This window comes from Lissotriton helveticus, chromosome 6 (assembly GCF_964261635.1).
Source record: "Lissotriton helveticus chromosome 6, aLisHel1.1, whole genome shotgun sequence".
Lineage (NCBI taxonomy): Eukaryota > Metazoa > Chordata > Amphibia > Caudata > Salamandridae > Lissotriton > Lissotriton helveticus.
In genome coordinates this window covers 1,189,208,431-1,189,230,512 of record NC_136067.1, presented here as the reverse complement: position 1 = coordinate 1,189,230,512, position 22,082 = coordinate 1,189,208,431, and positions in this window count along the sequence as shown.

Sequence of the window (22,082 nt, the reverse complement as noted above, 5' to 3'; positions counted from 1 at the left end):
AATTTTTTCCGTTGGGCTGAATTTCATTTCAGCCTTAGTGTACAAGTGTGATTTGAATGCAATTGGTACCTTTTCTCCCTCATTAGAGGTCAGGTATGTGAATCCGCATCTCCCTGGGATGACTCGAATCACAAGATTGCGTGTGTTATCACGTGTTTCTAATTTTGTTTTAATTAGCATGTCTGTTTGTAGGGATCTCAAAATTTCTGTGTGTATTTGAGTCCAATTGGATCTTTTAAAATCTGGTTTTATCAGATCATAAAGGGGTTTGACCCTTTCTGCGTAATTTGCAATGTATGTTCTTCCGAAGTTTAGGAAGCCTAGAATCGACTGTAAGTTTTTTTGTGTTCTAGGTGCTTGGATTACGGCACATTTCTCTAGGAAATTGTCAGCCAGGCTTTTGCCTTCACTTGATAATTCATATCCTAAGAACAGGACTGTCAGATGGGCAATTCTGGATTTTTTAAAGTTGAATTTGTAACCCTCTGCAGCGAACCCAAGTATTATGGTGTTCACTCTTTTCAAGTGAGTCTCCAAGTCATCATCTGTTAAGTAAATGTCATCGACATAAGATAATGCTTCATCATCATATAGTTGTAGTAATTCGGTTACTCTCGCTGAGAATACCCCCGGGCTGTTCTTGTACCCCTGGGCTAACCGACAGAATTGTTTTTGAGTGCCATTTATTGAGAACGCAGTTAAATATCTGCTCTCTGGGGCTATGTTTTGACAAAAGAATCCATTAGAGATGTCTAATGTTGTTTTGTATTTTTTGCGCACTATGTTATTCATTAGTGCAGCACTATGCGAATTTTGCACTGCAAAAGTTTTGCAACATGTGTTAAGGTGTCGGTAATCCAAAACTAGACGGTATGAATTGTCTGGTTTGGAGACCGGAAACAAAGGGTTGTTCATTTGTGAGGTGCAAGTTTCAATCACCCCCTGGTATTCTAGCTGATCTAGTATTTCATTTACCTGTTTTTTAGCTTCTTGCTTAATTGGGTACTGCCTTTGTGCAGTAGGTTGTGATTTTAACTGGATTTTGTGAGGAGGAGAGTCCTCATCCCATCCCACGTGATTTTTATATAAAGCAGGAGCTAGAGCCACTGCCCACTTTCTAGCAAGTGTGTATTTTTTATGAATTGGAATTTGATTTGAGAAGGCAGGCATAATTATTTCTTCGCCATGAGGGCACTCCCTGACAAACTCTGGTGGCCAGTCTTTTTCAGCTAGAAGGATGTCATAGCCCTTGGAGAGATTATCCCAAAATAGTCCCCTTATTTTCCTAGTCTTATCTCCCTCTATACGCAATGTTATTTCGTATATTTTGTGAGGTTTGCTAACTCTGGTGTCCGCAGTTTCCACTTGAAGATATTCATTCGTGTCCACTGTCTCCAGATGATTCATAAGGACTTTGCGAGCTATGCTCACTTCTGCTGCACTGTCTAGCATTGTCTGAGCCCACTCTCCGTTTTTCAGTTGTGTCCTCAGTATTCTCGGCATTGTTAACTACCTTGATACTGGCTACCTTCTTTTTTGGAAATTGTAATTTCTTTTTTAGTTGAGCAGGTTCCTTGTCTTTGGACTTGGCGTGCTCTTCTCTTTGTTCTGATCGTCCTCTTCTTTCCGATTTCTGCGAGGAAGTCTGAAAAGATTGAGAGGGACGTGTATCAATGTCTTGATATCTATCAGGCTTCTTTATATTATCCCTATTTCTAAGGTTATATCTATTCCCAGAGGGGTCACTCTGGGGTGACCTGTGTCTTTGGTTCGGAGATTTTTCTCTTCGCCTAGGAGACCTTCCTCGGGACTGGACTTTCTTTTCTTTAGGATTGGATTGTTTGTTTCCATCCCAGTTCTTTTTTGGTGATGTAGATTTATTATTAAAAAATATTTTTTCTGGACTTTCAATCAGTTGCGGTTTTACTGGTATTCCACCTAAACTATCTCTACCTAGTTCCTCATAGGATTTTTCTATGATTCTGGCAATTTCCGCTGGTTGGTCTGCTATATCTGTCTCTTTTAACCTCTGGCGGATCACCACGTTTGCTGCTTCACCTTTTATGTTGGCTAGTAATATAGCCGAGACCTGCTTGAAGTCTTTCAGTAATTTCATACCAAGAGTTAAAGCGGGTTCAGGACCATATTCATCTTGAATTTGTTTTAGCACATCTGGTATTACCGAAATGGATGGAACACCGTGCGTTTTTGTGTAGATGGAAGCAAAGACTGTACCCCAAGTGTCACAGTCCTCAATGTGTGGTGCGATTCCCATTGGAAGACAGATAGTCAGAATCCTGTGCTTTTCTAGCGGGGTGGTGTCAGGAAACACCGCCTCTATTTGGGTAATTTTCTGTGCCAACCAGAATGGTATTTGTTCCCGTTTAGCCGGTACTTTACCTAGGCAGGACTGGATGTTCTGTGGTGTAATTTTATTTGTGTTCCCCTGGTGAGGGGTCAGCTGTGGGAGTTTAATTGCTGGCTGAATTGTTGAAGTCCGCATCACATACTGGACTAATTGTCTATGTATTTTTATTAATTGTTTTAGCTGTGTTAACAGCTCTGCTGCTGGCATCTCATTGATATCTGGATGTGGTGTGTATCCGGCTAGGACCGGCCACGTTGCTCCTGGTCTACCTAAAGGACCGAGCCTGGTGATGTGATTATTATGTTTTAGGGCGCCATCAAATAAGAGCAAATGCTCTTGAAATTTGAGTGGTACTTCCACCTCCTCGAAAGGAGTGTACTCATTAGGAGGTTCCTCTATTTTGTAATAGTGGAAGTACTTTGTTACAGGATTTGCTGCTGGAAAATTTATCCATGAATAGTATACCTCTGTCTGCCGATATTCGTGTGCCTCAATTACGAATATGACTGTGCCACCTCTAGGTGTCAGTCCATTTCCTATAAGTTTTATGGTTATAGATTTCCTTTTGATGACCGGGATGAGTATTATATCCGGGTCTGCGTCTTGCATGGTAGCATCAGCTACTGCGAGTTCAGTTGCTAATCTAACTGCCTCTCTTTCTTCATCACTGTCTACCATTTTACTGACAGGATGGTTATTTTGTTTGTTTGCAGATCAGGTTTCTTATGGAAACAAAGGTTAGATGCACAATATTTTGGAACTGTTTATCCTTCAACGTTGATTAAACCAAGTACCATACATAGGAGTTTCCTCCTGCGAGGTTTGGCGGATATAACCTTTCACCCACTCCAGACGTCTTTGGAGTATTGTGGAAAAAGGGGTCTGAGTGAGAAAGCACGACTGAGTTACTCTAAATGTCTTACGTTAGTTTTATCGCCCTTTCCAAACGCGTTGGGCGCCATGTAGTGTAGTTCCTATCATCCCAATAGGCTCTGCGCATTGGAATAATACCTACAGCAGTAAAGGCCTAGACCAGACGTTAACTAGGTCTACTACTGTCGATACTAGACTTAAAGTTTTGGGTTTGCCAGCTTAGCTAAGAGTTCACTAGAAACTTTCTCGAATGTTCAGGAAAGAATTAACTCCCCTGATTAGACAAGAAGGGATTTAGTTTCTGACAACCATAGAACATGACAACTTTGCTCTCCCCTAATCAAGAGTATATCTCGAGAGTCGTGTGAACAAAAGGCAATTTATTTTACTCAGTCAGTACGTGCATTCTTAGTCTCATCAGAATGTAGAGAAAAGGAAGAGACGGGCGTGTTCAATAAAAAGGTGTTATTTATTGATCAGTCTCTTTTCTCGTACAAGAGAAATGGATCGATATTATTGCAATACTTATAGTTAAGTAAAGTGCATACATTAAAAGCAATAGTATAAAATAATACTGTAAAAACATTGATATGGTTTCTAAGCCATAAGATGTTTTAAAATGAATAAAATATATTACATACACATATACATTTGACTAAACGTACTCAACTGGTGTTTCTAAATACGCCTACCCCGTGTACCTGACCTAAGCCTAATACGTGGGCGGGAATAGAAAGTTACAGTTTAAGTTAAGTTTGTTTTTGCCAAGTGAATAATTCAAGAATTCTCTGTGAGGGGTTATTCAGTTCTGTACCTGGAAGTTAGGATGAATGAGGAATGGTATCTCTCTCTCTGGTCTCGATATTCCAGGCTGCCTGCGAGGGCTACCCAGAAACGCCGGGGCTGGATTTCTCGGCAGGAGAAGTCAGCGCGTCTCTCAGCGCGTCAGGAAGGCGGGGCTGCTGCCAGCGGGGTCTGCTCTGCTCTTGGCTTCGGCAAGTATGGCTGCTCCGTCTCGTCACCACGCGTGTGTTTGCATAGGGCAAGATCGGTAATATTTATACCTTTAAGGTGCCGAGATTGACGTAAGGATGGACATAGATACGTCAATAAGGATGTCATACGACTTGCTCGTTAGCACATTCTTTTACTGAAGTTCTCGGTGAAATCAAAACAATGGCCGCAGGGTTTTGCCCAGGTTGTCATAGGTTTGATTTGTTATGAGAACTCCGTATGCCTTATCAGGGGCTGGAGGAATATCGCTTGTCTAATTAGATCGCAAGCGTTATGACCTAATCAGATAACACGTTCCTGTGCCGTAGTGTGACTGCGTCAGATAACGGTATCTGCATCATGGGGATTTTCTGCCTCATGGGCTGATTACTAGTTAACTTGTTAGTTTACTAACCAGAATAGGGTCAGGAATAGGGGGATCGATTCAGAACCTATAGGAATACATCACAAAGGATAGAGGACGAAGAGCAATTAGATCATTGATATAGTACATATCTAATTCCTTATGTATTAGCTCAGTTGAAGCCATAACTGGAGCACTAATTAATCTTTTTAAAAACACATTCTCCCTCACCTGAATAGATTTGGTACACTGTACATCATACCCCCATATTCCAGCTCCATATATAGCTGAGGAGATGCATCTAGCATTAAAAAGGGTTAGCATTTCACGAATTCTGCGATCCCTAGTTTAGCAGCAAATCTAAAGATACAGTTTGTATTCCGGGCCATTTTAAAAAGGACACTATTTTGTTCATTAATCCATTTCCCATTTCCCGAAAAGGTGATGCCTAAATAGCAAAAACTATTTACAGATTCTAGTTTCTCTCCTTCTAAAAAAAAAAAGTTTGTGTTTTCTGATGTTCTTACCACAAACCATGGTAACCGTCTTTCCTTTGTTGATTTTCAAATTCCTATTCTTAATAAAAATATGGAATTGATCAATTAATTGTTGTAGTCCATTTTGTGTCCTAGAAAGGAGGACCGCGTCATCCGCGTATAAAAGGACAGGGACGGGGTTACCATTTATAGTTGGAGCATCTGCATTAATCAATTTCAAAAATGTATCCACATGATTAATGAACAGTGAAAATAGTAAAGGGGCAAGTACGCATCCTTGACGGATGCCTCTCTTTACTTCAAAGAAAGGGGTACACTCTCCATCTATTCCAAACCTTACTTTGCTTGATAGATTACTATACAAGCGAGATAGCATATGGATAATTTCAATAGGGGCGCCCATTGATAGTAGTATGGGCCAGAGCAGTGCGTGTTCCACCAGATCGAACGCGGAACTCAAGTCGGCAAAGCATAGATAAAGATTACCAGATTTGGCTTTGGTATACTTGCCAACTATGAGTTCCAGGTTCACGCACTGCTCCATTGTTCCTAGTCCCCTACGAAACCCATACTGCACTGGGGACAGGATGTTATTCTCCTCGGCCCAGGTTTCCAATCTCACTAATAGGACTCGACTGAGGATTTTAACTGTCGAGTCCAAAAGAGAGATTGGACGATAATTCTTTGCCTCTGACCTGGATCGTTTTTTATAAAGGGGTATAATAATTGATTGGCCCCATGTCAGTGGTAAATTATCTTCCACCGCAGCATTAAAGTAACGAGTTAGGATTGGGGCCCATAATGTTAGTTCGTGTTTGTAAAAATCCATGGGTACCCCATCGGGCCCGGGTGCTTTACCACCCTTACTATTTTTAATTGCATCTGTCACTTCATTTAAGGTTAAAAACAACTGCATTTTCTTCCAATTAAAACATAAGATAGACCCATCAGATTTAAGATCCGAAGTAAAAATCTCAGAAAATGTGCAATCTATGCAAGACAGCTAACATGAGAACTGACCTCAGGAGTATTTTCATTTTTTAAGAATGGGCCATTTATCGTTTCCCAAAAGAGTTTATGGTTTTTAGTTACAGCGGCCATATCAAGTTTATTCCAGGCCTCGTCCTGTAGCTCCCTTTTCCTGATTGACAGGGCCAGTTTATAATTAATACGTTCTTCTTTGACTCTTTCTTTATTTCTAGGTTTAGCATTAAGTACATTTTTTAATCTTTTCAGAGTCTCAGCACAATGTTTATCAAACCACACAGTTTTGTTTCTCTTAACCCTTCTGTTTCTTTTTAACAGGGAATTTTCAACTGTACATGTAATTTTCATAAAATTGTAAAGAACATCAGGCGCTATCACATTAGGTTCAAGGCAGTATTCAACCTCTCTGGTACATTTACAAATAATATCCTTTGTTAGTTTGTTAGGATCAATTTTAATCCATTTAATTCTTGTACCATTTGGTCTTTCAGCGGAAATCCCGTGAACTGCTTTACTCTTCACAACGCTTTTTTGACCCCATCTCATTAACTCCACAGAGATACTGTTGTGATCACTCACAGGCTGCTCTATTACCCAAACATTAGTAAAAAGTGAGCCACTGGACACCAAGATATGGTCAATATTGGTACGGGCATCTCTCCCCCTAAAAGTTGGACAAGTTTCATTATTTTTGTTTTTTGTACAATCAAGCAATTCCAAATTAAACTTGGCTATTAGATTATTCAGTGCGCTACCATAATTACTGTGCGGGAAATGATTAACATAAACACAGTCACCCCCTACATAATCCTCGTGGTGACCACATATCCCCTTCCGAGCATATCTGCAGGATTGGATGTTAAAATCACCTGCCCACAAAATTACAAAATTATTCTTAGAGAGAGTGATTGCAGCTTCAATAGCGCGTTCAACATCGGGAACAATCATATCAGGTTTAGGGCCCACAATATTATTATAAAAATTTACAATAATTAGATCCCTACCATGGCTATGTTTTAGGCGTAGTATAGACGCATGCTGACAAACTATAGAATGTTCCCCCAGAATAAATTCTGTCAATTTAGTTGAAACCAAAGTCAGTAGACCTCCCTTAGCTCTACCAGCTTTGGAAGCTACTGCTGCCACATTATAAGAGGTGTAACCTTCAACTTCTATTAGTCCGGTATGCCATGTCTCTTGCAGACAAATAATGTCATAACCACATATGATGAAATTGTCCCAAAATGGGGTACATAATTTAGAGGTAATTCTGGCTATATTCCAGCTATTAAATACAAGAGAGTCAGCATTATTAGTTCCAGTACTTTCGGGGTGATTAGACAAGATTGAAGCTTCAAAACTTACTATCGGAGTAACATTAGCATTATCATTGGTTACAGTTGGTTCATTATCTACAACATTGCCTATACATATCACAGTATGTGATGAAATTAATTGTGACTCAGTTATAATATTTACACAGCTTTCATCACCCGGCTCTTTCTCCAAAGTTAATGTATCACCCATTACAGTACTTCCAGAACTATGAGTCAAGGATGGATCGCTCAGTCAATCATTCTCCTCAAGTGAGCTGAGCAGCTGGTATCTATTAGATGTTGGGACCAGGAAGTTGTCATACAGGTTAGGCAGTAAGGGTGGACAAATAGGTACAACATTAGGATATTTGATAAAGGCCGCTCTTGGATGTTGGAAGTTATGTGTGATGATTTGTCTTCCTGACTGGTTCCTATCAAAATAATCAAGTGGGAACAGTGTGATGTTGTATTCCTGATTCGATGGCATAGGTGCATGTAAAATCGAATCTCTTGCCCATTCTGTGGTCCTGAAATTTATAATTATGCAGTCCCCGTCTATCTCCTTTTTATTTGGCCCTACCCAACCTACCCTCTGTGTAGTTATAATCTCTTCCGCGCCTCGTAGTGGAAACCCACAATTTTTCACCAACCAATACAAGGTCTTATTTTTCAAGGTTTCTTGATTTTCAAATTGGTTAGGCAGCAACTTAGGGACATTCGCGAGTATCGCTACAAATGGTCTGCAATCAGGTGGCAAGTTAATAGTGGCTGGGATGACATTATCAATATGGCGCCTCGGTACAGGTAGGCTCTTGTGGGTGGGGGCGGGTTCGCTGGTGTTTCTTTGGCCCCCATCTACTTTTTGCCCTCGTATTACCTTGGAGATGGTAGTTGTTGGCCTCTGTCTTCCACTTGTAGAGGGTACCGGGTTTCCCTTCTCAATAGGCACACTAGGAATACGATTTACTGCACTTAATTTACCGTTACTCTGGTTCCCAGAATTTAAATTAATTGAATGAGATCTAACTTGTGAACCCAGTTGTTCTAGAACATCCAAGTTAGCTATTCCCAATTTCTCTAGGTTTTCTATTTTTTTACTTAGAATTTCCAGAGATTCCATCACTGGTACAATGCAAACCTTTACCATTTTCTCGAGACATTCTTTAACTGCCTCGATATTGCTAAAAGCTTGCATCTCCAGTAATTTTATATCTTTTACATGTCTCCCTCCACTGTTCTGCTGTATCTCACCTTCTATTTCGTTGGTTTCTAGGGTTTGTATAAACCTCTTATTTTTCCTTCTATATATTTTAGTCTGTTTGTATATTATTAACCTTTTCCGACTTTGGGTTAATTTCCTTTTTGGGGGGACAGGCTCACAGTCAGTTTCACTACTTGACAGACTGATATCACTGATTTGTACAGTTGGAATGGCAGAGTTAGTAGCATAATCATCCAAATCCCCATTAGTTACAGACACAATACTAGATATTAGGGGCTGTGGTAATATGCTAGCTGATAGGTCAGGTGTTACAGACAGTCTACTCTCCCTAGTACAAAGAATAGTGGGACCTAAAAGCTGAGGTACATCGGATTGAATTAAATCATACCTTGGCAAACCTGCAAACGATTCCAATAAAAGTGAATCATGTGATATTGTTGTCTCATTTGGAATGCTAACATGTGTATTAATAGATTGTGATGTTTGATTTATTAAACACATACTCGCAGGTAGTGATAATCTTCTTTCCGTGCTTTCAATAGCGTTGACAACAACACCAATTGTCTGTTGCAGCATCCTATCAATTGCAGTTAGGTGGGCAATGGAGTTGGCGCCAGAGTTTGTTTTCTTGTAGTTGAGCGGGTGAGCATAGGTGTTTTTTTGACCGCCACCCTACTTTTACTTTTGACCTCCATCAGGCCTGTTACCCACTATTTACTATATACGTTGACAAAGAGGGATTAAATACCTTCGGTAAGCAGGGAAAGGTAAATATCAGGGGGGTGGCCCGGCCCGGTCTCCTGCGGTCTCTGAGGGCCTCAGAGGGCCCGCCCTTTGCCCGGGCTTAGCCCGGCGCGTCCCGCGCGCGTCCTCGCGGGACGAGGGAGTGGGTGGGTCTTTATGCGCCTCCTGGCGCTGTGCAGTGATGGTGGGGGAGGCGTCCTGGAGCAAGGGCTGATGGGGGCTGTAGTTGTTACCCCACCCGACCGGCGGAGCCAAGCCCGGCCAGCCGGAAGTAGGCGATGATGGAATAAGGCAGCGGAGCTAAGCCCGGCCGCCCGACAGCCACGACCCACAGGCAGCGCGCCTCGGCAGAGCCCCAGGGACAGAGGTACGCTCAACCGGCGCTGCAGCTTTCAAACAGACCACCACCCGGTCCTCAGCAGTGGGTGGGTCTTTATGCGCCTCCTGGCGCTGTGCAGTGATGGTGGGGGAGGCGTCCTGGAGCAAGGGCTGATGGGGGCTGTAGTTGTTACCCCACCCGCCCGGCGGAGCCAAGCCCGGCCAGCCGGAAGTAGGCGATGATGGAATAAGGCAGCGGAGCTAAGCCCGGCCGCCCGACAGCCACGACCCACAGGCAGCGCGCCTCGGCAGAGCCCCAGGGACAGAGGTACGCTCAACCGGCGCTGCAGCTTTCAAACAGACCACCACCCGGTCCTCAGCAGTGGGTGGGTCTTTATGCGCCTCCTGGCGCTGTGCAGTGATGGTGGGGGAGGCGTCCTGGAGCAAGGGCTGATGGGGGCTGTAGTTGTTACCCCACCCGCCCGGCGGAGCCAAGCCCGGCCAGCCGGAAGTAGGCGATGATGGAATAAGGCAGCGGAGCTAAGCCCGGCCGCCCGACAGCCACGACCCACAGGCAGCGCGCCTCGGCAGAGCCCCAGGGACAGAGGTACGCTCAACCGGCGCTGCAGCTTTCAAACAGACCACCACCCGGTCCTCAGCAGTGGGTGGGTCTTTATGCGCCTCCTGGCGCTGTGCAGTGATGGTGGGGGAGGCGTCCTGGAGCAAGGGCTGATGGGGGTTGTAGTTGTTACCCCACCCGACCGGCGGAGCCAAGCCCGGCCAGCCGGAAGTAGGCGATGATGGAATAAGGCAGCGGAGCTAAGCCCGGCCGCCCGACAGCCACGACCCACAGGCAGCGCGCCTCGGCAGAGCCCCAGGGACAGAGGTACCCTCAACCGGCGCTGCAGCTTTCAAACAGACCACCACCCGGTCCTCAGCAGTGGGTGGGTCTTTATGCGCCTCCTGGCGCTGTGCAGTGATGGTGGGGGAGGCGTCCTGGAGCAAGGGCTGATGGGGGCTGTAGTTGTTACCCCACCCGACCGGCGGAGCCAAGCCCGGCCAGCCGGAAGTAGGCGATGATGGAATAAGGCAGCGGAGCTAAGCCCGGCCGCCCGACAGCCACGACCCACAGGCAGCGCGCCTCGGCAGAGCCCCAGGGACAGAGGTACGCTCAACCGGCGCTGCAGCTTTCAAACAGACCACCACCCGGTCCTCAGCAGTGGGTGGGTCTTTATGCGCCTCCTGGCGCTGTGCAGTGATGGTGGGGGAGGCGTCCTGGAGCAAGGGCTGATGGGGGCTGTAGTTGTTACCCCACCCGACCGGCGGAGCCAAGCCCGGCCAGCCGGAAGTAGGCGATGATGGAATAAGGCAGCGGAGCTAAGCCCGGCCGCCCGACAGCCACGACCCACAGGCAGCGCGCCTCGGCAGAGCCCCAGGGACAGAGGTACGCTCAACCGGCGCTGCAGCTTTCAAACAGACCACCACCACAAAAGAATAATTAATGCGAGTAATATAGTTCGTTCTTTTGCCACCCACCATTGCTAATGATTAACCCATTAGTCTAAATTACCTAGCTGAAGCGAACAATTAAAGCAGCAATTATATCTACCATTCTTCATAAAATCCAACAAAATTCCTTATGCACCTGTAAGAATAGAGTGACGCTACATAGATAAGGAAAGCAAAATAAGCACATGGCATTTATAAATCAGCCGCAATTAGTTATGACATGACAAATAGACAAATTTAGTTTATTAATTTTCACAAACAGAAAGATGCACAGAAATGCACGTTTATGAGCACACATGTTAGTTTCCCGCATGTTCTGTGTAAATGCAACTTTAAACTAGGTTGAATTAATACACACACAGCACAAAACGTTAGAAAAATTCTTTCTTATTATGGAAGTGTGACTTTACGAGTTGAAATAAAAATTATTTCCAAATCTCGCTCCATCAGGTGCACATTTACCCCTGAAATCTCAGATATCCGAAGATATCAAGGCTGTCAGGCAAGAGAAGAGGAGCATGGAAAGTGAGCCCAAGATGTGTTTACCTGTATTTCAGAATTCACTACAGTGTATCAGAGACAAAAGGGCAGCTGCTTGGGTCAGAACCCCAACATTTACCCATTTGCTCGATGCAGTTCCCCCGTTGTGTGCGGGTCCTAAGCTGCGCATCAGCTCTAGTGCTTTGAATAAGCATTGTGATTAATGCATCATGCGTTATTCATACATTGACTATTATACTGATGCGTTAGAAAAAAAGGCACATTTGTAAAAAAAAAAAGGCGGGATACAAGCAGGAAGCGATTCATTGGGTGTAGCAGGCTGCAAACTAAGATGTGTGAAGTTACTTTCACTTTCACTTACTCTCTGTTAGTCTGTGCTTGGTGTAGGAGGTGGTTTGAGAGTGTCTAATTGTATGGTATGCGTTTTGGTATTGTGTGTGTGTGTTTTGTCCATTTATTGTCCCTGTCCCATTTATATATTGTCCTGTGTAATTGGTTTGTATAGTCTTTTGCCATTGTACTGTCGGGTGTAGGTCTAGTTGCGTTTTGGCTGTTGTGGTAGTTATTATCAGTAGGGTGGTCAGCCTTTAGGTAGGTAATTTTGTACTTTTTGCTAAGTTTTGGCTCGTTCTGGGAGTGGGCGTAATTTTTAGGAGCCACAGCTGGGCGGGCTGATATGGCTCAGAGCACACAACCTCCCCAGGATGCTTGCAGGTGGTGGCAGGGGACCGAGGAATACTGGCCAAAGGACAAGAAGGACCGATGAGAGTGGGTGTGCTGGCACCATGAACGATTTTCCACGCATTACTTAACAACATGGGCAGAATAGCGAAGGCGTCTGAATGAGTCACCTTAACAGTAGGGAAAGCATTGGACTTTAAAGTACAGCGCCATTTGACCTAACTCATGTCGTTGTTACGACTTGCATTGTAAATATAATGCGTGGTTCAGACGCATTCTTTATTCTGCCCTCGTTGCAAAGGCGACGCGTTGTTTGGCGGTAATTGTATTCTCTGTTTCCCACCATGAACAGACCTTCAAGTTCGCATAGACAATTGAATTTACCAGTTTAAGCCCAGATGGGAGGATATCATCTCAAGGGTGGCCAATGTGATTGACTTCCTGGGACTTGAGATTGGTGGATCTGTCTCTATGTATGTTCTGTCTGGATATAGTGATGTAGCTTCATCCGGAATGCTAAGCATAGATAAAGAATTGTACTTCAGTTGTGTTTTACTACTGTATTGGTACGTGCAACATGTATATCAGTATAAAACTATATGATGAGATGATTTAAAGTAAGTGAACTTAGGCTCTCATTTGCGGGAAAAGTAACCTTTTGGGCTGCCCTACACCTATGTGAAAGGGCAGGAATGCACTGTATTTATGCAACAAGGTGCATTTCTGTCGTCTTTCCCTGTGCTGGTGCAGTTTTAGCAGCCTCGCACCACCTAGGCACCCTTGCACCATGGTGCAAGGGTGCCTCTATTGTATGCAGGATTTTGTTTGTGTTAGAAGTGGCAAACACATGCAGCAAAACTACCCTGTGACCCTTTCTCCTCTTACTATGTGTACTGCAGAATGCAAGGCACATAGAAAGAGGCCACACGAGGAGAAATTGAGTCATATCCCCTCGGTGTTCCTCCCCTGGGGAGCCATACGTATTTTGCACATCTCCATTACTCAATCAATCACATCTTTGACACATGCTCCAGGCATGTCAAGATGGGAACATCTGACATGCCAGACTCAACGAGCACAAATCTAATATCCGCACTAAGAACACCAAGTCGATTTTGGCCACACATTTCAATGAGGCGCATCACAGCATAGCCCAACTGAAGTATTTTGTATTGGAAATGGTCACTCCGTACGAGGGCAGAGACAATAATAAGACCCTCTTACAACGCGAGACATCGTGGATTTACAAACTCCAATCTTTGAAGCCATTTGGGCTTAATGATCGGACTGAACTAAGTTGCTACTTATGATTAGGTTGCCTGATACATTGAACCCGCATTCTGCATGTTTATTGTTACAGTTATTGTTATTTTATTGGTTATGTTATTTTACTGGTTATGTCAACACCATTGTAACACACCTTACGGTGTTTTCACTTTCACCTCTACAAGATGGTCGCTCCTCCTTTAATGGGATGTCTGTTTTTTATTTCTATTACCGCACACTTCCTCTCGAACTCCGCAGTACCTACGCGAAGCCCGAGACACGTAGTCCACCTCTTTTGAATCTCCACAGTAAGTCACCACCACCGCTAGGTGATTCTGGTTATCGTTCTGTTAAATCGTTTTTGCTCGTTTACAACCGCTAATGGCTTGCTTTATCACTCTTTGCAGCACTGATGTGAGCTGTATATCGAAGTGGAAGCGTAAGACACTTCCCATTACTCATTTTATTTGCGCTTGAACCTTTCACCTTTTGTTTAAACCTGCCATATTTTTCACATCTTTAAACCTCACATTTTTGTAAACTTCCGCACGCACTAAAAAGCGCCCCACCTGTTTATCACGCCCATACGCGTTTTTGATCACAAAATCACGGACTCACACCGCTCACAACAACTGCATGATTAGGAAACCATCCCCGTTTTTTAACAACCCGCATGTATTCATTTTTTTAAATCGCATGTATTCACTTTGTTTCATCACACTCTTCACCGCATGTGCACAATCTTATCACGGTCCACTTCTCGTTGATCTAAAATGATGTCATTGTATCCTTCCCAGAGTGCTCCTTGACAAAGGACTACACGAGTCCGAAATGCATCGGAGCATATTTTGAACTACATGCTATGGGATTACTTCATATGGATCATATGGCGTGATGTAACGCCTCGCATAATGAACCCTTGAACTTCATTAAACATATGCAAACGTTGTAAAACTTATGGATTTGAACTGTCTTTTGAATCAGCTACGCTGAGCTACACAAGTGTGCCCACTACAGGGTTGTGTTTACGTTTCACGTAACACACTTTCCGCTATTATCTACTGGACGTATTCTGGCTAGTTACGTCACCTGTTGGAGCACCTTTATCTGTTTCACTGCATCAACTTCCCTACACAATTTGTGTTTATCTTACATTGCTGTGCGCCTACGCCTCTCTCTTTAATTTAACATCTGGAGTCCACCATCCAGCCTGCTCAGGGCTGCAAATGGACTAGACGCGTGCAGTGAGCTGGGCATATTGCCATATGTGTGTGAGTGTGGTTGTGTACTTCTGAAAAAACATAATAGTTTAGTCAATAATAATGTTAACATGTGTTAATGACATTTTTACAATGGTATGCCCTCTTTCATGTCTCCTAGGTAGACTTCTTCCATTCTCATGGGGAGAGATACAATCATTCCAGGACCACAATGCAACAATACGTGTGATGAATACATATATGTACCATTATGATGTCCGTGTATGATCTATACGATACTGATCAATTGTGATATGTGGTGGGAGGTAACACTCAGCTACCATTAAAGAGCTGTTGGTTCACGAGTCAGTACAGAAACGACCCATGTTTGTCTATGACTGCTCATGGACAGAGATTTTTGAGACTGTAAGGTGTATGTAGGCAGGCCCCAGGAAGTAAATATCTTTTAAGATGTATTTAGAGTGGCACATCTATAGTCATGTTGCTTTGGCCAAAGTGAGCATCATCTGGCACATGTTCTTCACACAGGCACATTACCTGCAACAACAAATGGCACAAACCATAAGATTTTGAGTCAAGTCGTGGCTCTGTGAAATATGTTTTGCTTAGCATGTCTGGGGAAGGGCCAGTTTTTAAAGTCCCAGTTTGCACAGGAATCTGTGCCCGATGATGTGCATTAGTGCTACACTGCCAGTGTTAACAAGCATGGATAGGAGAGTTGTAATGGAATCAGATTTACACACATTGTGATCCTAAAACATATGTCCTAACTTTAATCAGCATCATGTGTTCAGACATGTATCATGTTTTAGGGATCACCAGATGAGATATGTAAGTTTCACTGACCAAAATGGTGGCCAAACAAACCTGCTGTGTTACGTACTATGGGGCTTATTTATGAAAGCCCTGCATCAATTTTGCACCACATAAAAAGATACATGCGTGATGCAGGGCTCTCAATCCACTTTATGAAGCCACGCACAGCCACTGTGCGTGGCTTTGAGTGGCCTCCTGAATCTTGAGTAAGGCAAGGCAGTGCAAATTGCTGTGTCGTCTCACTCTGCGCCCAGGAGGTGTTCCAGGGGCATTGTGGTGGGTTTTCCCATGCAACACCAATGAATTGTGATGCTGCCCCAGATTTACAAAATCATGTAAATGTGGGGAAGAACCTAATCTGTACGCCCCCCCCCCCCCAAGATGAGGCATAACAAGGAGAAATATGTTTATTTTTCCTAATGTTATCCTTTTTCTATAAAAAGCTGCATTCAGAAGCACACATAGAAAGAGAGAAATACCTCTTAGGATTGTTTCTGTGCAGGAAGGTATCTCTTCCTGGACAAAAACAATTGTGCATGCAACGGAGGCTCCTTGGTGCCTGAGTTGGCGCTAGGCTGTCAAAACAGCAGAAGTGCAGGGACAAAGGACAGGAATGCACCTATGACCTAAATACGGTGCATCCATGCCCTTTCACTTTGATGTAGGGCAATGAGGCAAGGTGACCTGCTGTGCTGCCATACACCACAATCCCATACATGAGGGCCTATATGTTTACAGAAATCAGTTCTATCTCTTTTACAGTGTGACAAAATGGATGCAGGAATATGTAAACATGTATGTCAGTGACACCTGGGTTGCCATTACAATATAAACACAATAGATTATAGTAGTTGCAGCATATGTTTCATGTTTTATGTTTGGGCCATGACTGACAACCAATGACAGGCCTACCTGTCTGTCTGTTCATGTGTTTGTGAATAATAGGATGGACATTAAGATATTGAATGTGTTAGTCTACCATGACTTATGACTGTTGTGATACAGCTTCAGTGTTAATAGAACTTCCTAATAGTTATAGAGAAATGGTCCACTTATCTTATCAAATACATGATTCTGTCAGACGACTAGTCCGTCAAGCAGACACACACTACTGAGATGCTATGTTCATGCTTGGGATGATGTGTGTACATGATCATGTTTAAGAATGGCTCGTCATGTTTTCCCTACAAGTCTGAAGCTGGAGATAATGTTGACATTTTCATATTATTGCCTGTGGGTACATGTTATTGAGGTGCCTAAAGCATGTTCTACAGGGAGTACATAACAACTTCATGTCCTTGTTTTGACTATCGGACACTGTGTAAGTGAAGGCAGCAATGTGAGCAGCGCTGTGATAGTCCAGATGGGCTATGCAGAGGTAAGCCAGTATGCCTGTTCTGTTTCACCATTTCTACTTACACTTATGTGCATGATCAATGATCTGCACATTAGCAGGAAGCAACTAAAAATCCTATTTTAGGGTAACCAGGCTCATATGTCAAAATGTAGCTCAGAACATCTTCATGAGTGTAAATATCTGTCCTGTATGATTTGGTATCCATCTCATTGTGAGTACTGTTACGTTTAGTGCTCCCACACAGATCCCACTTGACTCAATTTTACAGGTTCATGTAGGAGATGTCTATGTAGTGACACCATATTGGCCATGTATCTATCCCAATTGCTGGTATAGTTCTGGTCAGAAACATTTAATATGTGTTACAATGTCAGACTATTTATCATAGATGTCATGTATATGTACTGACCGTGCTAACTGATTCTTTTTATTTGCAGCAACCTGGAGGATGCTTTGAGCAGATGTCACAACTGCTATGAACTTTTGTTTTTGTTTTTTATTTACCTGTATATCATAGATTTTGGTAAATATTCGGTAGTATATGTTTAGATTAGATTAGCTAGGTTTTTAGTATGTTTTCGTATTTGTATCGCTTTTAGATCTTTTATTGTTATAAGGTGTTAGTGAATGGGAGGGTTAATGTTTAGGCCTTGTTTAAAAAAGAAAGAAAAAAATATATTTATAAAAAATATATATATATATATTTGTTTAGAATTTAATGTGTAGTTAGTTTATGTATAGGTGTAGAGTACGTTTGTATTGTGTGACTTGGGGCCAGATGTAGGTAAATCTGATTTACCGACTCTAGAATACCGAATTTTACCGATTCGGTATTCTAGATTCGGTAAATCAGATGTAGGTAAAAATTCGGTAATTTTTACCGAATCTGTACCGAATCGGTATTTACCGATTCGGTAATTGCCATTGATTCCTATGGGCCTACAGGTCCATAGGAATCAATGTCAATTACCGAATCGGTAAATACCGATTTGGTAAAAATACCGATTTGTCAAGGGGAACAGGGTGTCACTTTGACACCCTGTTGCACCCCTGATTTTGGCTTGTGTGCCATGTGACACACATACATGCCCTTAGGGCATGTATACACACATACATGCCCTTAGGGCATGTATGTGTGCCACATGGCACAGGTGTACATGCACAGATGTGCATGTACACAGGTATTCATTATTTACCACCAAATAGTATTTGGTGGTAAATAAAGAATCGGTAATGGCCTGTGGCACTGTTTAAAGTGCCACCTACATCTGGATTTACCGATTTAGTAACTTTACCGATTCGGTATTTCACCGAATCGGTAAATTTACCGAATTGGTAAAATTAAGGCCACCCTTATGTCAAATCCCAAATACAGGTCGGTAACGGACGAAATCGGCCGTTACCGACCGGTATTTGGTGACCTACATCTGGCCCTATGTGTGTTAAAGGCATGGGGGTTGATGTTTAACATGTCTGTTGTGGGAAATGTATAGCATAGGATAAGCTAAGTTTAGGTAGGTTAAGGTAGTGTTAAGTGATGGTAGTATAGGTTAGGAACGTTAAGTTCGTTTGGGCTTAGTTTAAGTTGGTGTAGGATAGGTAGGGTAAGTTGTTTTAAGCTTAGTTTAAATAGCGATAGTTTGTAAGGGTAGGGTAGATAGTTTTAGCTGAAAACAATTACAATTTCTTCTATAAAATATTTTTTTCTGCTTTCATGACTGTGTAATGTTTTACTACGCAGGAGTTGGCATATTTGCATAGGTTGATTTGAGCACATGATGTTGGGATTCCCTGCAGTGTTTATAGATATGTGCCTATGGACAAGAGTCAGACAATATTGCAATGGAGTCACTTAAGGGATTTTCAACAGTCTTTGTGCACTGTAAGTGGTCCTCTTTGTGTGAATGGATGCACAGCCCAATACAGATGTTCACTTGGCACTGTGTGTGTGCCCTATGCTACATGTATAGTAAGGATCGATCTGTCAACTCATGGTACCCATTCATGGCTGTCGTGGCACACTTACACACTCCTCCTTGCAGCGTTGTACTAGTACGTCATTGTTGTTTCCTGGTTTGTATCCATGAAAGTGGCCCGCACCTGCCTGGAAACATCTTTTATCCTTGGCATTGAGTACTTGCTAAGTGTGGTACTCCATGCATGTTGATTTGTGCAACTACTTGCTAAGTTAGAATACACAATTGTCTGAAGTTTCCTTTATGCCTAGGGATGTGCAGCTTGGTTCAACTGTATGTGCTCTGGCTCCTCTATACTAATATGTGAGTAAATGGTACAATTGATGGAATGTGTGGTTTCACTCACTCTCAATCCATGTGAGGGCTCACAGGGCCAAATGGATGCAATGTCCCTACATATCCCAGTGTGCCTTACTAGACAATTTCACAATGTAACCCAGAACCCCAAATACTTAGTAGTTGCAGTTCATGCTTAATGACATCCTTGGTGTACCATTGAGCTTCTATATCCTTGAGAGGTATGGATTTAATGCTCTACAGAAGAAGTCTGGCAACTAATATCTGTTCATTGTCAGTGCATGCATTATGATAGTACTCATAGGATATGTTCAGTTGAAGCATTGTGGTTGATATACGAGCATGTTGACACTGTCATGATAACTGAGCTAGATATGTGTGGATGTGTGAGCATGTGTTAGTGGCTCACCTGCGTCACAGGCACCAATTGTGTGATTAGTGAGCCAGTTTCACAGTGTGGCACTCAAGGTATGTATGTATGTATTTATTTATTTGTTAAGCGCGGCTGCCACCCAAAGGGTATCCTGGCGCTGAGACTGCGTCTGTACTACAGGCGAGACTACCATTACACTATTCTGGGAAACAAAAAGGTCTTAAGGTCCCTTTTAAAAGAAGTGAAATCTTGTCTGCACCTCAGCGTCAGCGGGAGGGTGTTCCAAAGAGTGGCGGCCGTGAAACTAAAAGCACGGCCCCCCATCCTCACTCTATTGATCCTAGGGACCGTCACTTGAAACGCAGAGGAGGATCTTAAAGGTCTAGCAGCACAGTACCAGGAGAAAAGATTTTGGAGCGGTATCGGCCCCTGTCCATGCAGAGCCTTAAAGACAAGGCATACCGCCTTGAAGGAAATTCTCTGCTGGACAGGTAGCCAATGAAGATCAGCCAGTGCGCCGGAAGAAGAGGCAGAGCGGGGACGAGATAGCGCCAATTTAGCCGCCATGTTTTGGATCCTCTGCAGCTTTAAGATCAGAGTTTTGGGGGCTCCCAAAAGTAGTGCATTGCAGTAATTTAATCGACTAAGAATAGAACTGCGCACTACCTCTGTCCTTACCTCTTTGGGGAGGTGCGGTAAGATCTTACGTAGGGCGCGAAGTAGGCCCATACAAGCCGCTATAGTTCTGTTCACAGAGGCATCAAGCTGCAGGTTGGATTCAAACAGAACTCCCAGATTGCGGGCCGACTCAGCAGCCTCTACCGTACCTGGGATAGATATAGGCCAGAAATCGTCCGGAAGCGGACGAGGGGTACGGTCTAGGGAGCAATGAAGAACCTCCGTTTTCGATCCATTAAATTGAAGCGAATTGGCACGCAGCCACTCAGCTGTAGCCGACATACAGCGGTGGAAGGTATCTCTCGATACTGCCTTAGTACCCTAAAATGAAAAAATCAATTGAGTGTCATCGGCATAATTGATGACAGATATGCCGAATGACTTTATCAGGACAACCAGAGGTCGGAGATACAGATTGAACAGAATCGGACTAATCGCCGACCCCTGGGGAACGCCCTGATCCACTTGGTGAATGGCAGATTGAAAAGGTGGTAGTGCCACTGCCTGCTGTCTATTGCTGAGATAGGATGTTATCCAACTCAAAGCCAGGCCAGTTACTCCTGTAGCCTGTAGACGGCTCAGCAGCACTGCATGGTCCACCGTGTCGAACGCGGCCGACATGTCGAGCAACACTAAAAATGCTGACTTGCCCATGTCGACACGCGTTCGTAGATCGTCCAACACTGCGACCAATGCAGCTTCCGTGCCGTGAGCCGGCCTAAAGCCGAACTGCGATGTATCCAGGCAGGAGTTGTTTTCCAGGAAACTGGATAGTGTTCTTGTGACCCACTTCTCTACAACCTTTATTATAAAAGGCAAAAGCGAAATGGGCCTGTAATTCGCCGGGCTTGATGGGTCCAAAGAAGCCTTCTTCAGCAATGGTCTGACAATTGCCATCTTCCAGCTATCTGGGACCACTGCTGTACTCAGTGACTGGCAGCAAATGGTGTGGAGCGGAGGAAACCGCTCGTTTTGAAATGCCTTCTAGATCTTATGAGGCATAGAATCAAGTGGTGATCCTGAAGACACACCATTAGCCAGAAGGCAGAATTCCTCCAGAGAAGGACTCGGAAAGCAGGACAGCCGAGTCGCCGTAACGGGAAGTTCTACGAGGGAGGGCAAGGAAGATGTAGACTGGGCAGAGATCTGAAGTCTGCTCAGAATTTTCCTAATCTTCTCCTCGAACGCGAAGGCCACATCCTTATTGTCCGATCCTTATTGTCACACCATGATGTTCAATAGTTTAAAGAGATTGGCAACATGATGCCATGGCAGGGGTGGTCCTTGATTCCTGACCTAGTACAACAAGAGAAAGTGATAGGGACTGTAGAGCAATTTCCTTGTGACTTGCTGCGCTGCCCTACACCAACATCCTATAAATGAGGGCCATAGTTCTCTGGTGTGCATTACTTGCATTCACCCTCACCCCTAGTATGAATTTGTACATGACAGGAGTTAGGGGTGGTCTCTACCATGGCAACCAACATCTGCGTGCACTCACCTCACACATCAGGAGGGCTGCCTGCAATGTAGTTTTTATGCTAGTGACTATACACATGGGTCTTCACATGATCCTATGTGTTAATACTTCACGTGGCCCACATCTGAACACCCTCTCAGGTGAAGAGTTTATCCCCTCACAACCCCATTTCATTCGATTGCTTGACAGTCCTGATTTGACTGCATGGACTCAAGTAAGACGCACTGGCCTCATGGTACAAGGGAG